Below are 27,823 nucleotides of genomic sequence, written 5' to 3'. Positions count from 1 at the left end.
GGGCGCGGGGCGCAGGCTCTAGCGCGGTGGGCGGCGAGGCGCGGCGGCGGAGCGTCCAGCAGCCCCGCGCGGTCCACGTTGCATCCCCCAGGCCACGGCCCCGAGCGACTCCGGGACCGCCAACGGGTGGGGGCGGGAAATTACAAAAGTAACCCGAGCAGCCGCGGCGTAAAGTTACAAAGAAAGCGGACCTCGAAAGCAAAAAAAAAAAAGGTTTGCGCGCAGCGGGTTCCCGTGCGCTCCGGGGCAGAACAGCTCGCGGAAAGCTGCTAGAAGTCACCAGCAAGGAGCAGGCGCGCGAACAAAAGTCGCCCCCGCGAGAATCAGAGGGTCTGCTCCGCGCCCGCTCCGGGTCCCTCGGGGGCAGCGACGCGCGGGCGGAGGTGCGCGGGGCCCGGGCCAGCGGGCGGGCGGCTGGACGCCGGGGAAGATGCGGCGGGCGCGGCGCGGCGCGGGGCTTTTAGAGGCCCGGCGGGGCGCGGGGCGGGCCGGCGGGCCGCGGCTGTCAGTGGGGGCCGCGGCGCAGCGGTCCACACGTGGAGCGCAGCCCGGACCGAGGGGCCGGCGTAGAGTGGGCGGGGACAGCCTGAGGGGCAGCGGCGTGGGGAGGACCGCGGTGGGGGAGGGGCGGAGGAAGGAGCGGGGGAGGGGGAGGGCGGAGGGAGGGGAGGGGACGGAGATTGGTGAGCAGGGGGCCGAGCCTGAGGGGAAGGCCGGGGCTGCCGGAGGGACTTGGAAGGAGGGATTGGCGAGCCCGGGTGCGAGAGGAAATGAGCGGGGGATGGGGGCGAGGTGAGGGCGAGAAGTGGGGAAGGGGAGGGAGGGCCGCGGCGGCGGCGGCGGCGGGGAGGGGGCCCGGGGCCGGCGGAGGGCCGCGGCGGCGGCGGCCGGGCTTCCCGTCCCCCTCGGCTGTTTTGACTGCACAAAGCGCGCAGACGGCGGGGGAGGGGGCGCGACGCTCGGGGTCTGGGGACGCAGGCGGCCGCCCCTTCCCCTTCCCCCTCACCGCAGGGCTGCGGACCGGAGGCGAGGGTCCCTACACGCGCGCGGCCGCGAGGTTAGCCCCCAGGAGGGCTTCTCCTGCGCGGAGCCGCTCCCCGGGCCGGCTGTGGGGGCTGCAGCCCGCGCGGGAGTCGGCGGCGGCCTCCGTGGGAGGAGGCCGGGCCCGCCCGCGCCCCCCGGCCCGCCGGGAGCTGTCCCGCCGGGAGACCGGGCGTTTCCTCGGGGAGGCGCGCCCTCCGCTGCCCTCAGAGCGCCCGCGGGGGCCCTGCGCTGCGCTCCGGCGCCGCGGTCCTGGACGCCCACGCGGGGCGGCCCCGGGCCTAACCCCGCCGGGGGGGGTTTGCCTCAGGGAAGCGTGGGAGACCCCACGGGGTCCTGCGCCGGGGAGGCGGTGTCGTGGCCCTTCTGCCGTGTGATGAAACCCCCGCAGTCGGTGCGACTCTCTGTACCCCCAGGGCGCCGCTGCACCCCCGCTGTGGGGGTCTTCGCTTGTGGCCCGGCCACCGGAGGCCCTCTCTCCGTCAGTGGGATTTCACAATTTATAAAGGTCAGGCCCCCCCGAAAACGGAGAATGACCATCCAAGCACAGTTTGGCGAACTACAAGAGGGAGCTGAGTCTGAATTATCCAGGCCTGGCCTGGGGAACCTTAGATTAAAGGTGGGGGGATGGCATTTGTATATATGCACATGTGTATATACACATCTATGTTTTATATAAATAGTAACCTGGCCCATACCGCGCAGATACGCTGACAGCCAACGTTCTCTGAGAATTGGCATACCGCCCTTCTTTAGTTCCCCAATGTAGTCTTAAGGCAGTAACCCTTCTTAGAGTAGTCTTATAAAGCAGAAGAAAAATTAGGAGTTAACTAATTTGTTAAAATCCAAAGATATTAGAGTCACAGAGGTGTTTTTCATCTACTTTTCTTCAAACAAAATGATTTAACTGCAAGAGCTAAATGAAGAACTATCTTTAGGGTGGGGGAAACGTTTTTCATGAAACCTTTAAATCATTTAAAACTTAGGTGAGTTCATCGTTCTCCATCCTATTAAATCCAAATGCTCTGAATATACCTCTACTCTTTCATATACCTCTACTCTTTCATCTAGCTACTCCACTTTTAAGAATCTATATTGAAACATGCAAGTAAAAAAAAAGTCAATAATTGATACATTAGACTGTTCGTTGTAGCACTGTAATACCAAAAGACAAGAAACACATCCAACTGGTAAGGAACTGGTGAACTAGGGTTTAATCCGTTCATTGGGCTACTGTGCAGCTGTAAAAACTAGATGAGAAAGAATTCTCTTTTCTCTTATGTAGTGATCTTTAGCATGTATAGTTCAATATTTTTTAAAAGGCAAGATGCAGATACATTAGTTCATTAAGAAAGTTTATCAGGGGTGGGGGAAAATTGAGTGTGATGAGTCATTTAATGTGTACAGAGTTTTAGGATGATGAAGCAGTTATGGAAATGAATAATGATGACACACAAATGTGGATGCACTTCATGCCACTGAATTATACACTTAAAATGATTTAAATTGTAAATTCTGTTCATAAATTCTGAAATATGTGGAGATTATATAATGTACTTCTAAGTAACAAATGTCAAAAAGAAAGTCTAGACAAAGAGTATTTTGAACTAAATGAAAATACAACTTAGCAAAAGTTGTGAGATGCAGTGAAAGCAGTGTGCAGAGGGAAATTTATAGCACTGAATGTTCCCTTAGGGAAGAAGAGAAGTCTAACGTTTGTAATCTAAGTTTCTATTTAGGAAACTGGGAGAAGAACAAATTAAATCTAAAGTAAATAGAAGAAAAGAAACAATGAAAATTATAGCAGAAATCAAATAAAGTGTAGACTGGAAAACATCTAGAACAAAAAACTGGTTCTTTGAAAAGAACAGTAAAGTTGGTCCATCTGTAACCATGCTTGCCAAGGGAACAGAGAGGACACAGAACTTGCCATCATCATAGATGAAAGAGAATCACCACTGCTTATCCCATGGATATTAAAAGGACAAAAAAAAATTTCTAAGAACAGCTCTGTGCTGCAGATTTAATAAATGAAGCGTGTAATGCCTTGTAGGACATCAACCAGCAGTACTCACGTTGAGATAAATAATTCATATGATCAGGCTTATAGCTACTAAAGAAACTGAGTCAATGATTTTCTAAAAGAGAAAGTGTAGTTCAAATGATTTTTCAGTAGTATGTTCTACAAATTCAATAGAATTTTACCAACAGTTCAAGGAGCAAATAATACTACCATTGTACAATATAGAAAATAAGCAGAAGGAACATGTCCTGACATTCCATGGGACCAGCCTTTACCTAATATCGAAACCAGAGACAGGACCAGAAAATTACAAACATCTCTCATGAACATGGATGTGGAAACCCTGGACAACATAGCAGCAAATAGGACACAACAATGTATAAAAAGAATTACACACTGTGACCCAGGAACGTTTATTCCAAGCATAAAAGATTGGCTCAACATTTAAAAAGTAACTAATGTAATCAGTTACATCAAAGAAGAAAAATCTAATGATCATATCAGTACAATACCCGTTCATAATAAAAAGCATTTGACAAAATCCAATACCGTTTTTGATTAAACAAAACCTCTCAGAAAACTAAGAATACACAGGAATTTTCTGAACTTAATAAAGAACCTCTACAAGAAACCTCCAGGTTGCTTCATACATAATGATGAGAAACGGACTATTATCCAAGTCGGGAAGATTCAGATTGGGGTTGTTCCAGGATTGGGAACAAAGCAAGGATGTCCCTGTCACCACTCCTGTTTAACACTGTACTAAGACAAGAAAGCAGAATAAAAGTAAGCAGATTGGGAAGGAAGAAATAAAACTATGTTGGCAGATGGCATGATTATCTATGTAGAGAATCCTAAAGAATCAAGAAAAGGCTCCTGGAACTAATAATTGATGATACTGGGGTTGCAAGATGCAAGGTCAATTAGAAAAGTCAATCGCCTTACTTCTTCCACCCATGAACAACTGTCAAGTTAAAAAACTTTGGTAGAACTCTTAACACGATGTGTACAATGTCTATATGAGGAAAACTATAAATAAAAACTAAGTAGTGACACTCCTTGTTCACTGATTGGAAGACTCAATCATGTTAAGGTGTCTCTTTACATTTTATCTGTGTAAGCACCCCCATGCCAGTTCCTGCAAATTATTTTATGCATATGGACACACAGGTTCTCAAGTTTCTATGAAAGGGCAAAGGACAGAAAATTCAACACAGTCCTGAAGAATAGCAAAGTCAGACAGCTGATACTACCCAACTTTAAGGCTCACTGTAATTGGAAGGTTTAAATCATTTTTTTTTTTTTTAGATATTGGTAGGAAAACTTCGATCAGATTTTACATTTTAAGCATTATTTTCTGATACAGCAGTTTTAGACAGTATTTGTTGGTGTCCTCTATCAGAATCAGATAGCACACTGCACTTCCTACTATCTCTTTTCTCATTCTGACCCTATGATTTTATTATTTTTGGTCTGATGAATCCCTTTATATAACAAACAATATACTTAGACCGCCACTTACTGATTTACTCACCTTGAAATGGCTATTTATCACTAAGAAAAGTGAGAAATACAGTAAATTTCTTTCACCAAAGTTTGGATTGTATTATTACTATTTTCACAGTTTATAATTAACCTAGACAACACTGTCCTGTAGTTACCCATTAGGGGTGAATTAGAAGTAGGGCAGAGGCATTAGAGTTCTTAGTCTTTTTTTTTTTCATTTATTAAACTTTCATTTAATGAATATAAATTTCCAAAGTACAGCTTATGGGTTACAATGGCTTCCCCGCCTCCCATAACTTCCCTCCCACCCGCAACCCTCCCCTTTCCCGCTCCCTCTCCCCTTCCATTCACATCAAGATTCATTTTCAATTCTCTTTATATACAGAAGATCAGTTTAGTTTACATTAGGTAAAGATTTCAACTTCTTAGTCTTTTTTTTTTTTTTGACAGGTAGAGTTAAAATTTGTCAATGTGAATGAAAAGATTACTAATGGATGTTTATTATTTATTTGACAGATAGAGCCAGACCCTGAGAGACAGAGAGAAAAGTCTTCCTTCCGTTGGTTCACCCCGCAAAGGGCCACTGTGCCGATACAAAGCCAGGAGCCAGGTGCTTCCTCCTGGTCTCCCATGTGGGTGCAGGGCCCAAGCACTTGGGCTATCCCCCACTGCCTTCTCGGGCCACAGCAGAGAGCTGCACTGGAAGAGGAGCATCCAGGACTAGAACCGGGTGTCCTATGGGATGCCGGTGCCGCAGGCAGAGGATTAACCAGGTGAGCCATGGCTCCGGCCCCTGTTTTGTAGTTTTATTTCTTTTCCTGTGCTTATATTCTTTTGTCATTTTCTTTCATTTGCGCCAGCCCTGCATAGTGTTAACTTAACTCCATGTTGCTGTGTTTCCTCTTCTTATTTTGTACACGAGTAAAATATATTGATGTTCTCATTGCTTTGCTTTTCTTCTCCAAGAATGATTCATCCTTGTATACTTGATTGTTTGGTTTATAAAAGCTATTTTAAATGCCTGTTGCTTGAGAGTGTCTACCCTTTGGCTTTATATCTGAATAAATTGTTGGTCTGAGGATAAATCACGATGTTTTGGAGTGACATTAGTTCTCATTAGCTCTTTGGACACCACTGCAACCTTTTCTCACAGCATTGATTATGCTTGTGGGCCACTGATCTTTCCCTCCTATCCCCACTGCACTTTATATAGGTTTTTCTGCCTGGAGAATGCTCCTGTTATTGTTGAATTTCTGTGAACTTAGGGAGGAAGTCATGATTGCATTAATTTATGATTTTTCCCTGGAATATATATATATATAATATTTGTTCTACACATTTAATTCTTTGCATTTTTTTGAAAATTGTCTTGTTTGCGTTCCTTACTCCAGTGACATGAATTCTCTTTGCCTGCTCTATTATTTGCCACTCACTTGTTTCACTCTCCCTGGCTTTTCTTCCATTCTAGGTGTGATTATTTATGTCTTTGTTGATAATTCTGTTATAGCCAAGTTTATACTTGTTAAATTTAGCCATTTGGGAGTTTGGTTTGGTTTTCCTTCTAGGTTTTTTGTATCTTCAGTTTTCATTTTACTGTATTGTTTTTCATCTCTTTTTAAGGTTTTCTACTCTTACTAGTCTAATACTTTATTATGTTATTCCACTAAACAAAATCCTGTTTGTAGGAAATTTCTTGTTTCGCTAGTTTCCTTTTAGATTAAATTTGTTGCCTGTGGAATATACTGGAGTAACATAGTCAGTATTTGTTCTTTCCTACTGACATTTTCTACCACTCATTTTATTCAGTACAGTAATATATCCAAGTTCTTGTTCAGTTAGTGGTGGCTAATGCCTTTCTTTCGAGTTTCTGATCAGCACATGAGCATTTAAATTAAACCTCATATTTTTCCTTGTTCCAGGCAACCTTTGTATATTGAGCCACCTTTCTCTATGTTTGATGATCTTAGTATAATTTTTTGAAACTTGTCACTCACGTTTCTTGCATATATGTATTGGGTTTTGGATTAGAAATAATGTTTTACTGCAAAGAATCAAATAGTGAATTTAAGGAACCTCTCTTTCTCTTTCAGTTGCACATTTTGAATTGTATGGCATGAAGCCTGAGGTATTTTGACTGGTTTGGTCCTATTTGTTATTCTATCATTAGGATTGGGGAAAGGGAGAGTTTTAGATGTTTTTATTCTACCATCTTAAGTTGGAAGTCTGTACGAGTACTTTAAATAAATTTTAATCAAAGTAATATAAACAAATGGTCACAAATCAAATCATGCAAAAATATTGTGTTAAGAAACATCTGAGCTCAGCTCCACTGTGGCTTAACTCAAACCTTACTCCTGGGAAGTATTTTTTTTCCTTTTCTCTGGAAATGGAGGAAAAATTTACATACTGTGAAATGCACACTTATTAAGTGTAAAGTTTGATGAGTTATGACAATGACACATACCCTAGCAATCTCTTCTAATAAAATAGGGAACATTTGAGAGAAAGATCCCTTACACAGTTTCCCATTTAATCCTCTTCCCACTCTACCCCCATCTCAGAGGCAATCATTGTATGGTTTTCCTTCACTCTAGATTAATTTCCCTATTTAAAAATTTCATATAAATTGAGCCATACAGTACCCATTCTTTTATGTCTTGCTTCTTTGATTCAGCATACAGTTTTCACATTTCATTTATATTGTAGCATGTATGAGTGGTTTACTCCTTTTTATTGTTGAAAAAATATGAAATTGTTAAATTACAACTTGTTTATCCTTTTCCTGGATGACAAACTTTTTAAAACCCCTGTCAACATTCGTGGATACATCTTTCTATACACTTAGGTTTTCATTTCTCATGAGTAATTCCACCTAAAAGTGGATTTTCTGGTTACAGAGTAGTTGTGTTTTTAACTTTATGAGAAACTATTAGAATAATTTATTATGATTAGAACAATTTATAATTTTTATTCCATTTTATATTCTCTGGCAATGTGTGAGAGTTTTGATTGCCTCATTCTCAAAAGCATTTGGTACAGTCAGTCTTTTTCATCTTTGCCATTTTGTTGACATTGTGGTATATGCCGCTTTGATTCTAATTTTATTTCTTTGATGATTGATTGCTGTTAAGTACTTTTTCATGTGATTTTCAGCCATTTCTGTACTTTCCTTTATGAAATGTCTATTCAAATATTTTTTGCTGATTTTTTATTCAGTTGTTTTTATTGCTGAATTGTAAAAATGGTTTGTGCAGTTTGGATAAAAGGCCTTTATCAGATTATAGGAATTGCACATATTTTCTGCCAGCCTACAGCCACCATTTATTTTCATAATGGTGTCTGTGGATTAACAGAAGTCTTAAATTTTGGTGAGATATAAGTCTCTCTTTTCTTAATAATTTTGTGAATAGCAGTTTATCGATAAAAAATCAGTACCTAACTCATCTTTTCTTCTGTAGAGTTTTGCTTTTATAGTTTGGTCTATGATACTTTTTAAAAAAGATTTATTTATTTATTTGAAAGTCAGAGTTACACAGAGAGAGGAGAGGCAGAGAGAGAGGTCTTCCATCTGATCGTTCACTCCCCAATTGGCCGCAACGGCCAGAGCTGCGCCAATCTGAAGCCAGGAGCCAGGAGCTTCCGGGTCTCCCTTGTGGTTGCAGGGGCCCAAGGACTTGGGTCATCTTGTACTGCTTTCCTGGGCCATAGCAGAGAGCCAGATTGGAATAGGAGCAGCTGGGACTAGAACCAGCACCCATGTGGGATGCCGGCACTTCAGGCCAGGGCGTTAACCCGCTGCGCCACAGCGCTAGACCCGGTCTATGATACTTTCAAAGTTAATTTTGTGTAGGATGTAAAGAGTGGTTAATTTTCTGTTTTTATAGATGCTCATTTTTAATTTATTTATGAGTATATGTAAGCAAAATAGTTGTAGTTCTGTTTGTTGACAAGGCTTTCCTTTCTCCATTGAACAGCTTGGATTCCTTTATCAAAGATGAATACCAGATTGTCTTGATTGCTGTAGCCTAATGGTAAGTGTTGAAAGCAATTATTAATAGTTCTCTAACTTCTCTTTCAAAATTCTTTTGACTATTTGAGTCTATTACATTTCATATGGGTATTTCTTTATTTGAGATGCAGACATACAGATCTTCCCTCCAATGATTCACTCCCCAAATGCTGCTCACTGGGCCAGCTTGAAGCTTGGAGCTGGAGACTCAATCCAAGTCTTTCACGAGCCTGACAGGGACCCAACTGCTATAGCCATTTTGGGCTGCCTCCCAGGGTGGGCATTGGCAGAAGTCTGGAATCAAGAACAGAGCATGGACTTGAAACCAGGCACTCTGGTGTGGATTGTGGGTACCCCAACGGACAAATTCACTGCTAGGCCAAATAATCACCCCCATACAAATTTTACAATCAGTAAATGAAATTCTGCAGAAGGGCCTGTTGGGATTTGAAGTCAGATTCTGGAGAATTTGTAATCCAAGTTTAAAACAATAGACATCAGTATTGAGCCTTGAAGTCTAAGAATCTATATACTTGGAGGAGCATGTGTTTATTTAGGTTGTCATTAATTTCTATTAGATGGAACTTTTAGTGTAGAGGTCTTTAATGTATATTGTGATTTTTGATGCTATTGAAAGTGGTATTGTTAGTTTTATTTTCCAAATATTTATTGCATAACTTGATGGTCAGTTTTGTGTGACAATTTGGCTATTGTTATACCATCAGTTAGTAATCTAAGTGTTATGAGGCTTGATAAACATCTATTATCAGTTTACTTTAGTAAATGAGATTAGCCTTGCTGAGCTGGCTGGACTTGATCTAATCAGTTGAGTGGCTTTAAAGGATTCCTGAGAAAGGAATGCCTCCTGGCCACTGCAGCTCCATGCTCACATGGGTTTTCAGCCCATCTTCCTGACTGCCTGCCCCACACAGTTTGGATTTACCTGGCCAGCTTTGAAAATCAGGTTAACGAATTCCTTGGAACACATTTGTTAATATATCCTACTGGTTCTGCTGCTTTGACGGAACTCTGACTCTGAGACACTTTGAATACAGAAATAAAAATGGCTTTTGAGCATGGATCCTCAGAAACTTAAGCTTGTTCTACCAGCTTTTTGGTAGATGTTTTGATTGTTTACCTCTATAACCATACCACTTGTGGGGAAAGTTTCACTTCTTCTTTTCAGTCTAATGATTTTTCATTATTTTCCGTCTTTTACTATAATCAAATTAAATGTCCTCTTCATGTCAAGAAGTAATTCTTATCTTGAAATCTACCTTGCCTAATACTAATAAAGGCACTGTATATTTTTTCAGATGAATTTTAATATCATATATCTTTTCCACTCTCTTTTATATGTAATTTGGGTTTTTACATGAAATATTTATTTTTCATAAATAACATGTCACTAATTCTTTTGTTTTTAAATTGTTTTTAATTGAAAAATTAAGCATTTTCATTTACTGTAATTGTCGATCTGGTAAGTGTAAATTTTAAATATACTTTGAATTTTCTCTTAATTCTACCTGTGCCTTTTGTTTTATTATAAATTTTTTACCCTTTTTCAGATGGAATATTTTTTAATATTTTATTTCCTTCTTCTAATAACTTACTAGCGATAGCAATTGTTCTTTGTATACTTTTTTGGTGATTGTTTTAGATATGATAATATGCACCTTTAATTCATTATAATCTACTTTAACACAGCTTATTCTCATTTATGTAAGATATAGAACATTATAGTCAGTTCAAGCTGCTGTAACAAAATACCACAGACTGGTCATTTATAGCCCTCAAAAAAGAAAAATATTTCTCACAGTCCTGGAGGCTGGGAAGTCCAAAACCAAGGTGCTGTTAGATGTAGCATCTGGTCATATTTGCACCCTCTGCTGTAGAAAGGGCAAATGACAGATCAGGTGGAGCGGCCAGGCAGCTCTCAGAAGTCTATTTTATAAGGTTATTCCTGCTCCCAGTGGCCCTAGCTCTTCATACCACCACAATGGGGATGAAGTCTCAACTTCAGTTTTGGAAGGAAACAAGCATTCGGAAAATAGCGGGCAGTATGTGGAAAAAGTCAGTTTGCCGTGGGTCCTGAGTGTGCCGTGCAGTTTTGCGAAGTGTGGTAGTAATGTCAGGCCTGCTCTACTCTTCCCAGGCCAATGTGTTTATGGTAGTGTTCACGACGAGCAACGCTGAGGAATGGAGTAAGAATTTCCCCTCAGGAGTGAATGGGCCTGAGTCAAATTGCTGTAAAAAGTATAACTCGGATATGACACAAACCCACTGCTTGCACAGCCTCTGTTTGGGCCCATTTTATTTGCTCCCATGGGACTTTGGGGGCAAGGAAATTTCACGCGGACCAACGTGCTGTTTGCTCGCTCTCCACTGAGGAATAGAAGCTTTTTGCTTTTATTCAACAATTTCATGTATTATACCAGTGTCCAAGAGACTAGCTTATTAGTTTTGGGATGGGTTGAATTACAGATGCTTTATAGTTCCTCATCCAGGCTATTTCCATTTTTTTCCTGCTGTCCTTTGTGTTCTTCTTGTCATGTATGTTTTAATATATATGTGATAAAGTCATCAATACATTGTTTTTATTGTAACAGTAAATAATCTTTTAAAGAATTATGAAACAGGAAAACATTTTATTCACCTATTTACTATTTATCCATTCCTTAGGTGATCTTGTTTTTCTCAACTTTGTGTGTTGTTGGCCTTTGATAAAAAGAGAATTTCCTAAAGCTTTCAGGGGACATAGTGTGGAGTGGGCAGAACATAATTAATAAATAACTTCAGCGCTCCTATAGCCCACAGTCTGAATTCTTTCCTCTGTATTATACCAAGGAATTTCTGGAATCTGAGCTTCGTTTAGTGAGGACCACCGTTGAGCATCTATGACTTTGTTTATTAGCACAGCAAGGAAGTAGAAATGACTGTTCCTACAAACTAAAGATTAAATTCCATTTCTCTGGATATTTGCCTTTATCAAGACACAGCTAGGTGGTCAATGTCATGCACGTTGGGAATCAGCAGTCTTCGTAGTCATTGACTTTGAGAGCTTGTGACATTAGAGGTGAGCTACCATCTAAGAAAAGTTATAGGAATTGCTTCATTTTTGCCTTTGAGAGCTGGAAATTTGATGAAGATATTCCCTTCTGTTAACATATCTGGAGCCTCCTAAGTGGCCACCCCATTCAGTAGCGTTTGAGTTCCTCGTGCCCTTCATGAGGAGTTTGCAGTTGCCTTGCTCTCAGAGGGCAGTTGAAATCAAGGAAACGATATGATTAGGTATTTGCCTTCAGCTCCTGTTTGGCCAGATTTCTGTACTGATTCTTCAAGGTCTGTTACACAGAATCTCAATTAACCATAGAATAAGCCAGGGCTGGTGCCATGGCGCAGCAGGTTAACATCCTGTCCTGAAGCTCCAGCATCCCATATGGGTGCCGGTTCTAGTCCCGGCTGCTCCTCTTCCGATCTAGCTCTCTGCTAAGGCCTGGGATAGCAGTAGAGGATAGCCCAAGTCCTTGGGCCCCTGCAACCATATGGGAGACCTGGAAGAAGCTCCTGGCTCCTGGCTTCGGATCGGCGCAGCTCTGGCCATTTTGGCCATCTGGGGAGTGAACCAGTGGATGAAAGACCTCTCTCTGTAACTCTGTCTTCCAAATAAATAAAATAAATCTTTAAAAAAAACCCTATAGAATAAGCCAGGATGCATAATAAAATGAATATCACGAGAATAAAGGGACTCTATTAGTAGGAACTTGGATAACTCATTTTATAAAGATTATAGCACAAAGTTCAAGCAACAAGTAGACTCAAGCAGGAAGCATAGCCACCATCTTTTGTGAGGGACAGCCTGTTATCAACACTAGATATTACTGCAGCTGCCCTTGAAGATTTATTTCTGCACCTTCATACTTAACAGCACTGACTTCTACTTCCAAGTTCTGGATAGCAGTGTTCAGTGGCAGAATTTATATACTAGCACATATCACCCCGAGGAGAAATTTTCCATTTGTCCTACATAGTTGAATATATGTACCTGAGTGTGTACAACATTGCACACACAGACAATATTTCAGAAAAAAAGTTGATTGGATAATGAAAAGTGAAAACAAGCACAAATAAATATAAATAAGCCAACAACATTCTACCATATCCTAAATTCCAAAAAATGTATTTAGGACTTCAGTTAGTTTGGTGAATTTTCTGAACACATCTAGTTTGTTGGCTCTGCCCACTCCCACTTTTTAAGTTGTTCCATTTAGATTGCTCTGTTTTCTGTCTGTCAATGCATGATGAGAATGAATGTCAATCTGATTCCAGTGCCTTTGTGAGTGAGCTGGCTTTTTGTTCTTCCGCTCCTCCTAGAAAACGTGATTACTTTTTTTATTCCCTGGAATTGTGAAATTTCCTTAGGTGGCACTTCTTGCGTTCATCCTGCTGAACTTTTCAGAAAGTCCTTTAACCTCAGGAATGATGGTGTTCTTCAGCTTCTTGATGATGTATTTCCTTCCATCTTCTCCATTCCACTCTTTGGAAACTCTTAGTAGCCAAATACGTTTTCGAAGTTTCACTATTTTTTTTTTTTTTTTTGGACAGGCAGAGTGGACAATGAGAGAGAGAGAGAGAGAGAGAGAGAAAGGTCTTCCCTTTGTTTCTGTTGGTTCACTCCCCAATGGCTGCTGCGGCTGGCGCACTGCACCGATCTGTAGCCAGGAGCCAGGTGCCTCTCCTGGTCTCCCATGCAGGTGCAGGGCCCAAGGACTTGGGCCATCCTCCACTACACTCCCAGGCCACAGCAGAGAGCTGGACTGGAAGAGGAGCAACTGGGACAGAATCTGGCGCCCCGACCGGGACTAGAACCCGGTATGCCGGCGCCACAGGCGGAGGATTAGCCTATTGAGCCGAGGCGCCGGCCTCAAAGTTTGGCTATTTAAATTTATTGAATACTCTCTGCAATGGGTAAATTTTCTCTTTCTGTTCTTTTCACTTTGATGAGTTTATGTGTATGTGTGTGTGTGTGTGTGTACACTTTTTTTTTCTTTCAGTCAAGGGAAGAACAAAAATCCAATTCTTATTCTTGATCTTCCTCTAAAAATTGTTTTTGCCTTAAGGATAGTCCCTTTCCTTCTTTAGCATTTGCTGAAAATATTTTCACTGACTCTTTCATTTCTAAATAAAAATGTATTTAGAATTCTTTATTTTCAGGTAGCAGATGTTTAGCCAGGCAGTTGAGATGCCAGTGTCCCACACCGGAGCATGAGGATTGGATTGCCAGCTTTGGCTCTTGACTCCAGCTTCGTGACGATGCAGACCCTGGGAGGCAGCAGTGAAGGCTCAAGTGGTTGCATCCCTGCCACCCGTATGAGAGACCTGGGTTGCCTACAAGTTCCTGGCTTCAGCCCTGACCTAGTCCTGAGCTGTTGGCTTTTGGGAGGTGGGAATTTGCCATAGTGGATGAAACTGCCACTTGGGACACAAGAATCCCAAATCAGAGTGCTAGCTTGAGTCCCAGCTACTCTGTTTCCAATCTTGCTCCCTGTTAGTGCACCCAGGAGGTAGCAGATGATGGCCCACGTACTTGAGTCCCTGCCAACCATGTAGGAGGTTTGATGGAGTTCCTGGCTTCAGCCTGGCTCAGTAGTGGTTGTTGCAGTCATGCGGGAAGTGAAACAGTGGATGAGCGCTCACTCTGTCTCTCTGCCTCTGACACTCTCCCTTTCAAATAAATAAAAATAAATACGTTTTTATTAAAGGCTGGGAAGTTCGAGATGAGGCAGCAGCCTCTGGTGAGGGCCTTTTCCCTGGAGAGAGACTCTGTGAAGTCCTAGGGCAGTGCAGGACATCCCTTGATGAGACAGAATATCCTAGCTAAGGTCTCACCTCCTCATCACAGAAAGCTGCAGTCACGTTGTATGAGGACCTCTCTATTATGGCCTCGTTTAATCTCCATTGCTTCCCAAAGCTTCCGTCTCTAAATACCAAAGTCAGATTAAGTTTTCACCCTCTAAATACCTCACTATGAGAATTAAATTTCAACATGATGTTTGGCAGGGCCGATCATAGCAGGCCGATACCAGCTTAGTCAATGGCCACATCTGGTTTCATGGGTGTCGTCCTGGTACAGGACTCAGCTGCACAAACAGTCCCTGATACACTTGCCCTTAGAGGGAGCAAATGCCAGCGACTCTATAGAAGTTGGTAGGACCTTAGAGCAGCTAGTGCTGCCACTGTGTCAAACCTAAACCAGCCCTGGCCAGTAGGCAACAACTTCTCATTTCCAAAGTCACCAAATGAACGCTCAGTTACTAAATCCAGTGAGGGTGATTCTGTGTTCATTATACTCAGAGTCGTATAATTCCTTGAGTCAACCCCAACCTTAGAAATAATTGGCCCCTCCCTCTTTCTTGGGAAATGTTCTGGACCTGGCCTCTGCAACATCACATTCTCACTTTCCTCCTGCCTTGTTCCTTAGTGAATTTTGGTCTCTAATGGCTCTTTCTCCTGTGCCAGCCCTCTACGTGGCCCTGGCAACTGACTTTCTCTGATTACATTCCCTCCCTAGGTGATATTTTTCAAATACTAATAATGCTTGATAGATGCCAGCAGCAGTGCTGGTTTTTCTTAGTCCTCTTTTTTTCCAAGTTGTCTTCCCTACCTTGCAATGAATTAGGTTGTGAGTAACAGAGCTTGCAGCCAAAAGCAACTTTGAAAGCAAGAGAACACAGAGGTATTGGTGTGTATTGGTCGTGGTTCTCAGCTGTGGACAACAGAATTCACTGTTCTTATCAACTGCTGTTTATTAAAGAATGGGAGAAAGCATACAAGGTCACTAGAAGACTAGAGGTATGGAGGCTGTCCCTTCGAGAAAAACTCCCTGAATCATCCTTCAGCACTTCTGTTTTGTCCACTGCTTCTACTGCCATCTGCAGAGCATGCTCTCTCCACTGCTGCCCCCAAAGAGATGCTGCCACCCTCTGTCCCTTGTGCAGTTCTGTTCCAACTACAACCTCTTTTCATGGGTGTGTTTGATGACAGAAATGAAGTCATGTTTCTTTATGCCCTAGGCAAAGGAACTTGAGAATGGTAGCTTTGTTTCCATATTGGCAAGGTAAGATTCGTAACATAGGGAGCTACCACAATCTAGAGGAGTTCAGAATACGTTGGGCAGTCACAGTGGCCTTGGTTCACTCTGGAGGGGCTGAAGACATTGCTTGCACAGGTTTTTCAGTTCTCTGTGATTTCTCCTGGCCTTTCCCTTCTCTGTTGCTCATGTTTTCTTCTGGATGGCTTTGCTAGAGGACTAGTGTTCTATCAGTGAAGTCAACAACTATTGAACATCTTCTTGGTGTCACACCCTGTTCGAGCAGATGGCCTGTGCCCAGCAGGGAGTCGAGAGGGACTGTCCCAGGTAACTTGTTATGAAGACCAAGGACTTTTTCCCTGAAGCATCTACTGCAGTGCACATCCTTTTGAACAGGGTCTTTCCTGAAGCATTGCCCTGGAAAGCAAGCAGAAGCAGGTGATTGACTGAAGCCCACCCTGGGCTACCGAGGCCTTGGTGAAGCGAGCTTCTCTTGTAGCACACAGGGTATTTGTGGAAGGGGTGAAGACACAAAAACAACACAGAGGGAATGAATGCTGGTTGACCCCATAGAGTAAACGTCAAGTGCATTGGTCTGTCAGTCTAGGTGAACCGATGAGTCAGCAAGTTTTTGCTTTTTCTCCCCATATCTACCAAATGAAATTTGTTGTTTAAATAAGGAGTATGCCCTTAGCAGAACCTAAAATTGTCTCAACTGATAGTCAGTTGCTAACACAGTTCTGTCTTTAATTCTTTCCTTAAATTTTGAATTTGTTATCAGTTTGTTTGCATTTCTTTTCCACAGCTCTGAGTTCCTTTATTTCTGCCCCTCTCCTTGCCTTCATCTCTCTAAAATATTCAGTTTCTTATGCAAGCGGAGTCCTCAGTTTCAAATTTCCCATCTTTAAGCTCTGTTAGGCCACTTATAGGGTCAATATGTGAAGCCAGTTGCAGTAGTACATTTAAGATTCTTGGGTGAGGAAGCTCTTTGTTAAATAAGATTTTCCTGTTCAAATGTGGAATGGATTCTTGCTTACTATGAAGGGAAATTTAAGCTACTCTGTTAAAGTTTATTCGTTCACAAGGAACTTGTGTTTTACTGAATCTATAAAGCAGGTAAAATTATTTTTCTATAAATTTTCCTTCTGTTGGTATCAATGCCTTTTTGATAACTCTTTCAGTAAGCTGATAATTTTAAAGTTTTATTGAAGGAATTTTTTTTAAAGATGTATTTGTTTGAGAGTCAGAGTTACAGAGAGAGATTGGTTTTCCATCCACTGGTCCACTTCCTAAATGGTTGTAACAGCCAGGGCCAGGCCAGGCCAAAACCAGGAGCTAAGAGCTTCATCTGGGTCTCCAATGTTGGTGCAGGGGGCCAGGCACTTGGGTCATCTTCTGTTGCTTTCCCTGGCACATTAACAGATAGCTGGATTGGAAGTGAAACAGCCAGGACTTGAACCTGCACTCAAATGGGGTGTTGGGAACACAGGTGACAGTTTAACCTTCTGGGCCACAACACTGGCTCCTGAGGATTTTTAAAGTTCAATTGTGTTGTTATTTCAAATTAACAACACAGATCTGGCAGCTACCTTTAGTGTTCACTATATTTGCTTATTTTTCATTGAAAAAAAATGGTCTTGAAATATTTTGACCTTCTTTCTTGTGATGGCTCTTTATGATGACCTTGGAACTGATATTAAAACATGCTGCCTTTGATTCATGTAGGGTCACGGACTTTGTGCTTCTCTGATTTTCTTCTCTCCACCCTACTTGTTGATTTGCAGCTTCAGTTTCTTAACCCTGCATTTTGCTGGCCTTGTTCCAGATTCACCTCCCCCCCAAACTGAATTTTTTAGTTAGTCTACTCAGTGCCCTTAATACCATGGTGAATCCCATATAGTTTTATTTAGAACCAGGTTAAATCAATTATCTTACCCAATCCCAGCTCAGAAATTATATACCCCCTTTATAGTTTGTAAAATTATTTTGTATCTTCTAAGAGTATATTCCAGGTTATTAACTACTCCCATCTCATTTTTGGTAATTCCCTTGGCTTGGATTTTCTGTTGTTGTCAAACATATCAGAATTTTCTCTAATGTTCAGTTATAATCATCATTATCAAGATTACTCACTGACATCAATTTTTACAGTCACGCTGTTACCATCCCTTCTCCGCATTTCTACATGTGTCACTTTTTCTAAAATATGCCTTCACTTTTTTCTCTAGCAGGATACAACTGAAAAAATGAGTCCACTCTACACTTCTTTTTATAGGCAGACTCCTCCACTATATATTTCGTAACTGTCCTAAACACTTAAACACAAAATTTTCCATGGACTATAGTTTGTTCTTGCTTGTAGTTTACCTCTCATATGTATGTTTATATAATCATACATATTTTTAATGATGGAAGAGAGCTTATTTATTCTTTTTGATTAATGGCTTCATATGAAACATAAAAAAAAAAAGTCTCTTTTTCACAGCTTTGGATACCTTATAATATATTCTAAAGTATTCCCTAAATTGTTTTCGTCTTTTCAGTGGCTTTTTTGGTAGTAATTTTGAATTTAAATTTTCAATAAGTTGAAAAATTAAGTAAACAGGCCCTTGGGAGTTAAAAATAGCAACACCATGAGGGATTTCCCAATGGAGCTACATAAGAAAGATTAGAGTTGAGGGTTGAAAGTCTAATAGCATGAGTAATGAAGCGAGTGTGATCTGTCTTAAATATATTTACACATTTATGAAATGTAAGCTTGGATCACGTAGAGTCCATAAATTAAATAGCAAAAGAGGAATCCAAGATGAAATCATTTTATTACATAGGAAAGCTTAATTTATCAACTTTGCAATCCCAGAAAGCTGTCTTTTTATTTTTTAGAATCCTTTTGCTTGTTTTGGTGTTTAGCCCAATGAAAGATATCTCAGGAGATCATATTTTATAAATGAAAGCAAACATATGAAGCAACTTGATGGTTTGGAGCTTATATTTAAACAAGTTTGTATTATCCTGGTTTAATTATGTTATGCTTAATGTAGACAACTCATATTTCTATTCATATTTCTGGTCTCAGAAGCACAGAAACTAGAACTGGGGAGTCACATGAATCTATAGAATCAGCTTTGCTAATTCCATACAGATGTCTCAGTGCATTCCTGTAAATTTTCAGACTGAAAAGGAAATGTTAGTTACGCCCTTCCCCTTTACAGCCCAGGGTAAAATATTTCACATATTATACATATGTTTTACTAACAGAAAAAAAAGACCAAAACTTTTAAATGGTCATTTGAGGCTTGGTATTTTACTATTAAGGGAACAAGTATATTTAAAACTCAACACACAATTCCTTTGCAGACATCAATCCCCATATTTGAAAGCATAAAGTGTAATTTATATTTTTAAGTAGTAATTGAGGGAAACAGTCTATTGAAGAAAATTTATATCTATTTCCAACATACCAAATAATATAGTTGTCATGTGGTTATGTTTACTGTAACCGCAGGAGGATGGATATGATTGTTCTTCATAGATACTGACAAGGGCAAAGACAGGACCAGGAGGAATTATGCAGTGACTAGGATAGTGCTCACTGCACAGCTTGGATTTTTGGCTGGTGTCTGCATTCTACAGACCTGTACGTACAAAATAGCTTAGTAGCTAATAAGCTTACCTGCTAATGGACCAGGTATTGAATTGGTCAGGTATTGAAGAAATCCCTAATATTGTCTGGGAGAGGCAACTGCATAGTGTGTTTGCTGACCCTTCCCTTCCTTTGGCCTTCTTTCCAACTGAACCTGCCCTTGACTCTTGGGTGTTTCTCAACACAGTATGATAGGTAATCATGAACGTTCAGACAGGACGGGCACACATCGTGAAGACTTAAATGTGCTCTCTGATTCACTAGCTCTCTCACTTTCTAATGAGTAAACTGAAATTCAGAAAAGCCAAGAGACTAGTCAAAAATCATTTGTCTTGAATGCTTCAGTAGAATCTGAATATCTGAATTTAGTCCTGACAACTTACATGACAACAGCGGTAACACTTGAAATTTCCCTAATGAGCATTCATCAATCAACTAATCTCCAAATGTACCAGAGACCTGGCATGCTCTGGTAAAACACCCTACTCTGGGGGATAACATCAAGCTAGCACTGGAACCCTGAATAGAACCATGAACTTGGAAACTGCTATCAGAAAACAGATTCATTTTTAAAGAGTGTAGTGGCAGACAGGGCAGATGGCTCTGAGTGATGGCTAAAATACTTCGGGGATGTGTAGGTGGCAAGTCTTGAAGAGGAGGAATGAAAGACAGTTTACAGGTTCTGGTGTTAGGGCTTGCATAAGGGTCTGTGTGCCCTAGTGTCTGAAGATAATTTAGCAGAGGCTGGAAGATTTGCTTGCCTCTGTTGTCTAGGCTGTTCGACTGCTTGTTCTTATAAATTAGGGGTTGGCTCTTCACATATGCTTACATTGGAGAAATATTGACAGCAAGCCTTGTAACAAGGTGTTGGGTAACATAGTTAACTCCTCCCTCCCCGGTTTTCAGAAGTTGGAGTGAGCTAGAGTAGGTTAGTGTGAGGGTGACTGGTGACTAAGCATTGTTTGTAAACCCTAGACAGATGTCATCCTGGGTGTATGACATTGCAGCCTTTAACTGAAACTCCTTTGAGTACAATGATGGTGCCGACTTGCAACTGGTTGGCTCCTCACAGCCAGTACAAGAATCACACCCTGGCTTGGTGTTCCTGAATGCTTGCTATTTAAAAGGAGCTACATCCAAAAGAGTAAGTATGGATAGGACATATTAGCAATCAAATGGAAGCCTGCTTTGGACTTTGGGAGTTTGACCTGTCCTATCATTTATCTTGGTTATGGCCAGAAGTTAGGGGGAGTGAAAGCATTTGTAGACAGACCGCAGTGATCATTTTACATTTACCATCTTTCTACACTCAGAGGTGGGAGAGATCTGGAGGCAAAGTGCTCCCTTGATGCTGTGTTAGGTGTGAACTGGGAGCATCAAGGAGTGTCAGGTAGAAGAAGTGCAAATCTAGGCCGGCGCTGTGGCTTAACAGGCTAATCCTCCGCCTTGTGGCGCCGGCACACCGGGTTCTAGTCTCGGTTGGGGCGCTGGATTCTATCCCGGTTGCCCCTCTTCCAGGCCAGCTCTCTGCTATGGCCCGGGAGTGCAGAGGAGGATGGCCCAAGTCCTGGGGTCCTGCACCCACATGGGAGACCAGGAGAAGCGCCTGTCTCCTGGCTTCGGATCAGCGAGATGCGCTGGCCGCAGCGGCCATTTGAGGGTGAACCAACGGCAAAAAGGAAGACCTTTCTCTCTGTCTCTCTCTCTCACTATCCACTCTGCCTGTCAAAAAAAAAAAAAAAAAAAAAAAAAAGAAGAAGTGCAAATCTAACAGTGAACCTGCCTTCAAACCCTGCTTTCCTCTACCCCTTGAATCCAAATGTTGTCATCTGTGCCTCTATGGAGGTAAACTTTCCCAAGTTTTATACTTCTAAAGCCTTTGGTGAACCTGATCAGGCAGGGCCAGAGGATAGAATAAACAGATACAAAAATAGTTGCACACTCTACCCTATAAGAGTACAGGGGGGTTGGCGGGTGATTAGACCAATAGTTGGGGAGATTCTAGGTACCACAAAAAAGCATTCCAGTCTGCTTAACCAGAAAGGCACTGGTAAAATATATTGAATCTTCCCAGTACAGAATTTGTGGAAGAGACAGTGATTTTCTATTAAGCCAATAGCCACATTTTATTTTACTGAACCTTCTAGATGAGCTTTTGGTTGTGTAAATTGGGGTCAGCATGTGGAGCACTCTCTGAGCAATAGGATGTGGGAGAGGTTGGTTGATACACAGAGGTGTGACAGGTACCTTGGATTTAGAGCTTTGGGGGTTGTGGGGATGTTGTATCAGTTGGAGATTCTGGCAGGAAACAGATGGCATATTCAAATTACGTAATTAGAAGTTAATTTAGGGACCAGCATTTTAGCATAGTGGGTGAAGCCTACCAGTGTGCCTGGGAAGGCAATGGAAGATGGCCTAAGTCCTTGGACCTCCCCCCACACCCTCGTGGGAGACCCAGAAGAAGCTACTGGCTCTTGACTTTGGCCTGGTCCAGCCTGGGTCATTTGCAGCCATTTGGGAAGTAAACCAGTGGATGGAAGTTCTCTATCTCTCTTATCTCCCTCTCTCTCCATGACTCTGCCTTTCAAATAAATAAGTAAATGTAAAAAAAAGGGGGGGGGTAGGCAGTATTTAGAGAAATCATAAGCAATAGGAAAGAGTTCCTGCATCATTACTATTACTAGACCTTAAAGGAAGGATTCGTTATCAAAACGTGCAGGCAGCAAGTCCTATGATGGAAGGGCTTTTTCAAAGGGGTGAAACTCCCAAAGAGAGAGAGAGAGAGAATGGGCAAGGGCAAAGTGAAGAAGGGTGGAGATACACAGGATCTGAGAGGGAAGGCAGCACTGATCTTCAAAAAATATGCTTAGAAGGCTTTGCTGTATGATGTGGGATGTAAACCACTAGTTTGTCTCATCATGAAAATGTCATCAGTGCTTCTTGGAATTAAATGCATCTGTGTGTGTGCACTTGCTGAAGGGTTTTATGAAGTTAACTTTAAGGCAGGTCCCACGTGGGGTTCAGCCACAAAAAAATTCAGTTGGATTTAGTGACCAATTTTTGAGACATATTTCACTAACAGTGTTTCTTTTCAAGTAATAAGCAGGAATTCTCCCTTTTGACTTATTTTTAAAGAAACTCAATATAACAAAAAACTTCTAGAGCTCTCTTTCTCTCACTAGTAAAATTAAGGCAGAATATTAAGTTGTGGCTCATGGACTGTAGGGGTTCTTGGTTTCCTAACTGGGAAGCTTTTACAGTTGGGTCTCAGAACCTAAGGTGATGCATCGCAGAGAGTGGGACTGAGCTCAACTAATGTGTGAATGAATGGATTGAAAAACTATAGACTCAAGCCACTGCCTGCCTCTGACAAGAGAAATCACGGGAATAATGTACCCCTTTCCAGAAGCACAAGGCCTCCTTCCTTTTTCTGTCCTGTTTTTGTGTTACTTATTGCACCTCATGAGAGAGGGGAGTTGAGTAGCCATGGAGGCCACCACAACTCCAGGCAGAAGCAGACAGGAGAAATTCTAGATCTGCAGAAGTTCATGGAAATGTGTTTCACAATGAGAAAGGCTGCCTGGTTCCCCTTCTGAGCTCTCTAAGGAACTCACCCATTCTCGTGCAGGAAAACAGCACCCTGGCAAATCCACAGTCTGAGTTTGAGGAGCATCTTCATTGTTCTCAAGATGGACATCAAAGGAGGAAGCCTCGTGAAGAGCTTGCTGTGGAGTCATTACATCTCTGCCCGTGTCCTTACACTGCACTCTGATAAGTCTACAACATAGAGAGTATCTCTGAATGTAGTGACAGTTTCTCTTTATTTAGAACTCTTTCCAGTGATGTTCCATTTCCTTAACAGCCACTGCTTGTCTGTGAAGCACAATGAATCTTTGAACATGCTTTGGCAACAGCTTTTCCACTATTCCTGGGTTTCTTCCGCCATTGCTTTTACATCATCGATACAGATGTCTCTGTATCTTTGCCAATTTATTTGATGGTGTGTTTAAAACTGATCTAAACACTTAAGAATCCATTCTTCTGTTGTCTTTGTGTCAAATGCTTTATGAAGCAATAAATCAACCTAGACAAACTTGTTATACACTCTGCAAACATCTTTACTCTTTCCCCATGAACCATGAATATTTCTTATATCTTTGCCTAAGGACTAATTTTTCAAGTATGTTCAGAGTATGTTCCTGGGACCAACATACCAAATGATGTTACTGATTGTAATTCTGCAAGTTTATTCATCCCTTGTACTTACTGCTTTATTAGCTAATAGTGGTAAGTTCATATCTAACAACATATAATTCTTTTTTGTGTGCAATGTTGTAACTTATTTTTAGGGATCTTTTGAACTTATTAATATTAGAGCAAGGTTGGTAAGTCAAAATTTCTTTTATACCAACAGTTTTTAGTTTTGTTGTTCCACTTACATCACCTTTCTCTGGTATACCCGCTTGGATCCACCTGGGAGAGTTCTTTTTTTTTTTTTTAAATGTATTTATTTTATTTGAAAGGCAGAGTTACAGAGAGGCAGAGAGGCAGAGAGAGAGATAGAGAGAGAGAGAGAGAGGTAGAGAGAGAGAGAGGGAGAGAGAGAGAGAGAGATTTCTTCCATCTGCTGCTTCACTCCCCAGATAGCTGCAGTGGCCGGAGCTATGTTGATCCAAAGCCAGGAGCCAGGAGCTTCTTCTGGATCTCCCACAATGGGTGCAGGGGCCCAAGGACTTGAGCCATCTTTTGCTGCTTCTGGGAGAGTCTTATTCCAGAAATGTTATCCTATATTTTCATTTCAACAATTTTTCCTACCCACTCAGCCTAAAGATGCAACATCACTTCCAGCTCCTTTTGACAGAGGGGTTCAAAGCTTTAGGTTTCCCTCATCATCTGTATAATCCTATGCCACCTTAAAAATATAGAAAATAATCCTTCTGAGGTAACTGAGCCACTAGGTCATTTGCCTCAAAGTAACCAGCTTGGCTTTGAAAAAATACATAAAGATTGGCCATTTCAGCTCTGAGATGCAAAAAGCTTGGAAGCTCTCATTCCAGTCCTTACAAGGAGAAAAGTACTGAACAGACAGAAAACCAGTGCCTTTCCTTGGACCTCTGAACCAATAGAGGTTACTGGAACAGTGGTCACTGGGACATATGGAGAGACAAGGTGCTAGAGGAAATCACAGCCCAGTCCTGTCCACCTGGAGCAGAAGCTGCTGGAGTCACTGATCGAACAGTGGAGTGGTGATTGTGATGAATCGGTGGAGGCCGAGTGGTGACTAGTTTGAGAGAGAAACTCATGGGACCCCAGTCTTAGGGGGTCTTCATGCTTTCGTGATTTCTACCTCCAGGAACCTCGCCAAGTTCAACAAAAGCCCTCTCCCATTTGTGGCAAGAGAGGAACAACAACCCTATGAAATATGTTCAACATTCTCTACAGCAAAGGCCTGCTGTGCACGGAAAAGAGCTTCACCAGAGCTGCATCGACCTGAGGAGGAAGTAGGCTACCCCACCTCCCTTTAGCCCTTCCACCTTTCCTTGGGGAAGAAAAGAAAAGGCTAACAAATGCTTCTGAAGGTCACAGCTCGAGAACATATGGCCACATAAAGAATGAGTTGTAATCATAACATTACAGAACACTTCCCCTTCCCACACCTGATGATGACATTAATGGGGCTCCAGAGCATCAAAATACATGAGGCAAAACCTGATAGAACTGCAGAGGAAAGTAGAGAAATCCATGACTGCAGCTGGAGGTTTCAGTACTTCCTTTCTTTCCAATGGCCAGAAAATCAGTAAAGATATATTTGAACTATAGAGCTCCTTCAATCAACTGTGTAGCTCCATCAGTCAGTCTGTTTTCTGTGGCTATAACAAAGTACCCAAGGCTGGTTGCTTTAATTAAATGAGGATAATTCAGCTCACAGTTTTAGAGGCTGGAAATCCAAAATCAAATGGCTCCCATCAGTTCAGCCTCTGTTAAGAGCCCCCTCAGCTATGTTATAACTTAGCTGGGAAGCAGGAACAGATACAGGCTGTGTGCAGGAGAAGCCAACAGCATGGGGTGGGCTCACTTTATCACAGCCCCTGTCACCAAGCTAAGCAGCATTCCATCAGGAATATGTTAATCTTTTCTGAGGGTAACACCCTCAATGACCAAAGCACCTTCCACTAGTCCTCATCTCTTAAAGGTTCTACCACCTTCAAATAGCACCCTACTGGGCAAGAAGCCACCAACACATGAACCCTTGGAAGAAAAACCATGTCCAAATCATGTAGAAACTGGATCTAGCTGATGTTTGGAAATTATATCACCCAATAATATACTTTTTTTCTGGTCAGATTTGGAAAATTCATGTTGGAACACTGAGCAATACAGACAACGTTTTGGACGTCAAATCTAGTAGAAGTCATACAAAGTTTGTTCTCAGACTGCAATGGAATTAAATTGCAAATCAATAATAGGAAGATAGCTGTAAAATCTGAGAATGTTCAGAGAATACATAGCAAAATTCTAAGGAACACATGAAGAAGTCTCAAATATTTTTAACTGAATAAAAAGCAAAAAGGAAATTGTGCTTATCAAAGTGTGTGGGACATAATGAAAGCAACTCATTGAGTGAAATTTATAGCACTGAAAGCATACATTAGTAAAGAAAATAAAAAGTTGCCATTTTTTGCTTCTACTGTAGCAAACTAGAGAAAAAAATCCATGTAAAGCAAGCAAAAGAAAAGATAGAAAAATTAGAATGTAAATCAATGAAATTGAAAACAGAAAATCAGTAGAGAAAATCAATGACACCAAAATAAATAAATAAAAAGGGTAACGGATCTTGTTTTCTGATACCATTGTCATTAAAATAATGCTTACTCCTGGGAGAAAGAGCTGTTTCTAGGACTGAGGCAGGAAATAAACAAGATGAGCCTAAAGCATCGTGTAGTACCAGAAAAGTAATGAAGTGCTTAAAACCAACAAACAAAACCTTTGAAAAGCAAAAATAAACTCCCACACATTGATGGAGGGTGCCAGAGGGCATAGGAGCCAACAGAATGATCTTCCAGTGCCCAAAGATGGAAATTTTGTGCAATAAAATAAAGTAATATTGGATTCCAACCCAAAGTACAAAATAAACATCCATGAGTTCATACTATTATAAATAAATTACTGAGTAAATTAATAAATGGGAGAGAAGACGGAAATCTTCCCAGCAGGAGAATTGTAATCATTACTCCACGCTAAAGGAGAATGAGCCCTTGTTCCTTAAGTAAGGGCTGTGTGTAGTGACTTCCCTCAAAAAATGCAAGATGGAGAGCAGGAACAAAAGAATAACTTTACCATGGAGAAATCTGACAAACACTATAGTGGCCTCCCTCAAAAAATGCATGATGGAAAGCGGAACAAAAGAATAACTTTACCATGGAGAAATCTGACAAACACTATTTCAATCAGATGATCGAGGCCAACATTAATAGTAGTAAATCATGGTGGTCCTGTGTAGCCTTAACATGCTGTGTTGTAAATGATGCTTTACTTATGTGATCTTGCTCCCAAAAATCTGTAGCCTATCCAGTTTATGAGAATACCATTTTAAAAATTTGTAGAGGTGCATCCTACAATATGCCTGATGAGTATTCCTCAAAACTATCAGGGTCATCAAAAAAAGTCAAGTCCAAGAAATGGTCACAGACGAGAGGAGGCTAAGGAGAGCCAACAGCTGAATGTAATTTGATATCTGGATGGGATCCTGAAACAGGAAAAGGACCCTAGGTAAGGGGCTGGCACTGTGGCATAGTGGGTTAAGCCTCTGCCTTTGGCGCCAAAATCCCATATGGGCGCCAGTTCGAGTCCCGGCTGCTCCCCTTCTGATCCAGCTCTCTGCCATCTGGGGAGTGAACCAGTAGATGGAAGACCTTTCTTTCTTTCTCTTTCTCTGTATGTAACTCTACCTCTCAAATAAATAAATAAAATCTTTTTTAAAGAAGGATGTTAGGTAAAAAGAAACCTGAACTTTACTTGATCTAAAGCATCTATATTGGTCAATAGAATCATAATAATGTAAGATAATTAATTAGAGGAATTATGTGTTGATGATTACAGGAAGTGTAGGGGGGGAGAGGAATATTTGGAAACTTTTATGGTTTACTAATTTTTGTTTGTAAATATAAAACTATTGTTTAAAAAGTCTATTAAAAATTAGCATATGAGATCATCCATTTTGTATATTGTTAACTAAATTCTGCCTGTTTGCCTATCATAAATTAACATTTCACAATGTCATCAAAATTAATTAACACTTATTAAGCATCTATTTAGCTTAAGCATAAGTTGAAATGTGTGTTGATAATGTCTTCACATCACAACATTCCCTCCCAACATATATCTTCCAGCTGGCTGGGGTCTTTTATCTGGTTGCAAGTGACAGAAATGCACTTAGTCTAGTCTAGCTATGGCAAAACTTGCTAGTATTTTTGGAAGGTTGGTGGCTTCAACCTTGAATAAATCTAGGAG

At 41.4% G+C, this 27,823-nt stretch overlaps 1 long non-coding RNA gene across 1 annotated transcript; it reads left to right on the top strand.

The window, feature by feature from the left end:
* Nucleotides 1-265: 265 nt before the first annotated feature.
* On the top strand, nt 266-27,507 carry LOC133758083 (uncharacterized). The gene is made up of 4 exons (XR_009865759.1): nt 266-383; nt 5,087-5,343; nt 8,545-8,601; nt 22,941-27,507. It is a non-coding gene; the product is annotated as an uncharacterized LOC133758083 (long non-coding RNA).
* Nucleotides 27,508-27,823: the final 316 nt, after the last annotated feature.

Source organism: Lepus europaeus, chromosome 4 (assembly GCF_033115175.1).
Source record: "Lepus europaeus isolate LE1 chromosome 4, mLepTim1.pri, whole genome shotgun sequence".
Classification (NCBI taxonomy): domain Eukaryota; kingdom Metazoa; phylum Chordata; class Mammalia; order Lagomorpha; family Leporidae; genus Lepus; species Lepus europaeus.
This window is presented reverse-complemented; position numbering and strand designations above follow the sequence as displayed.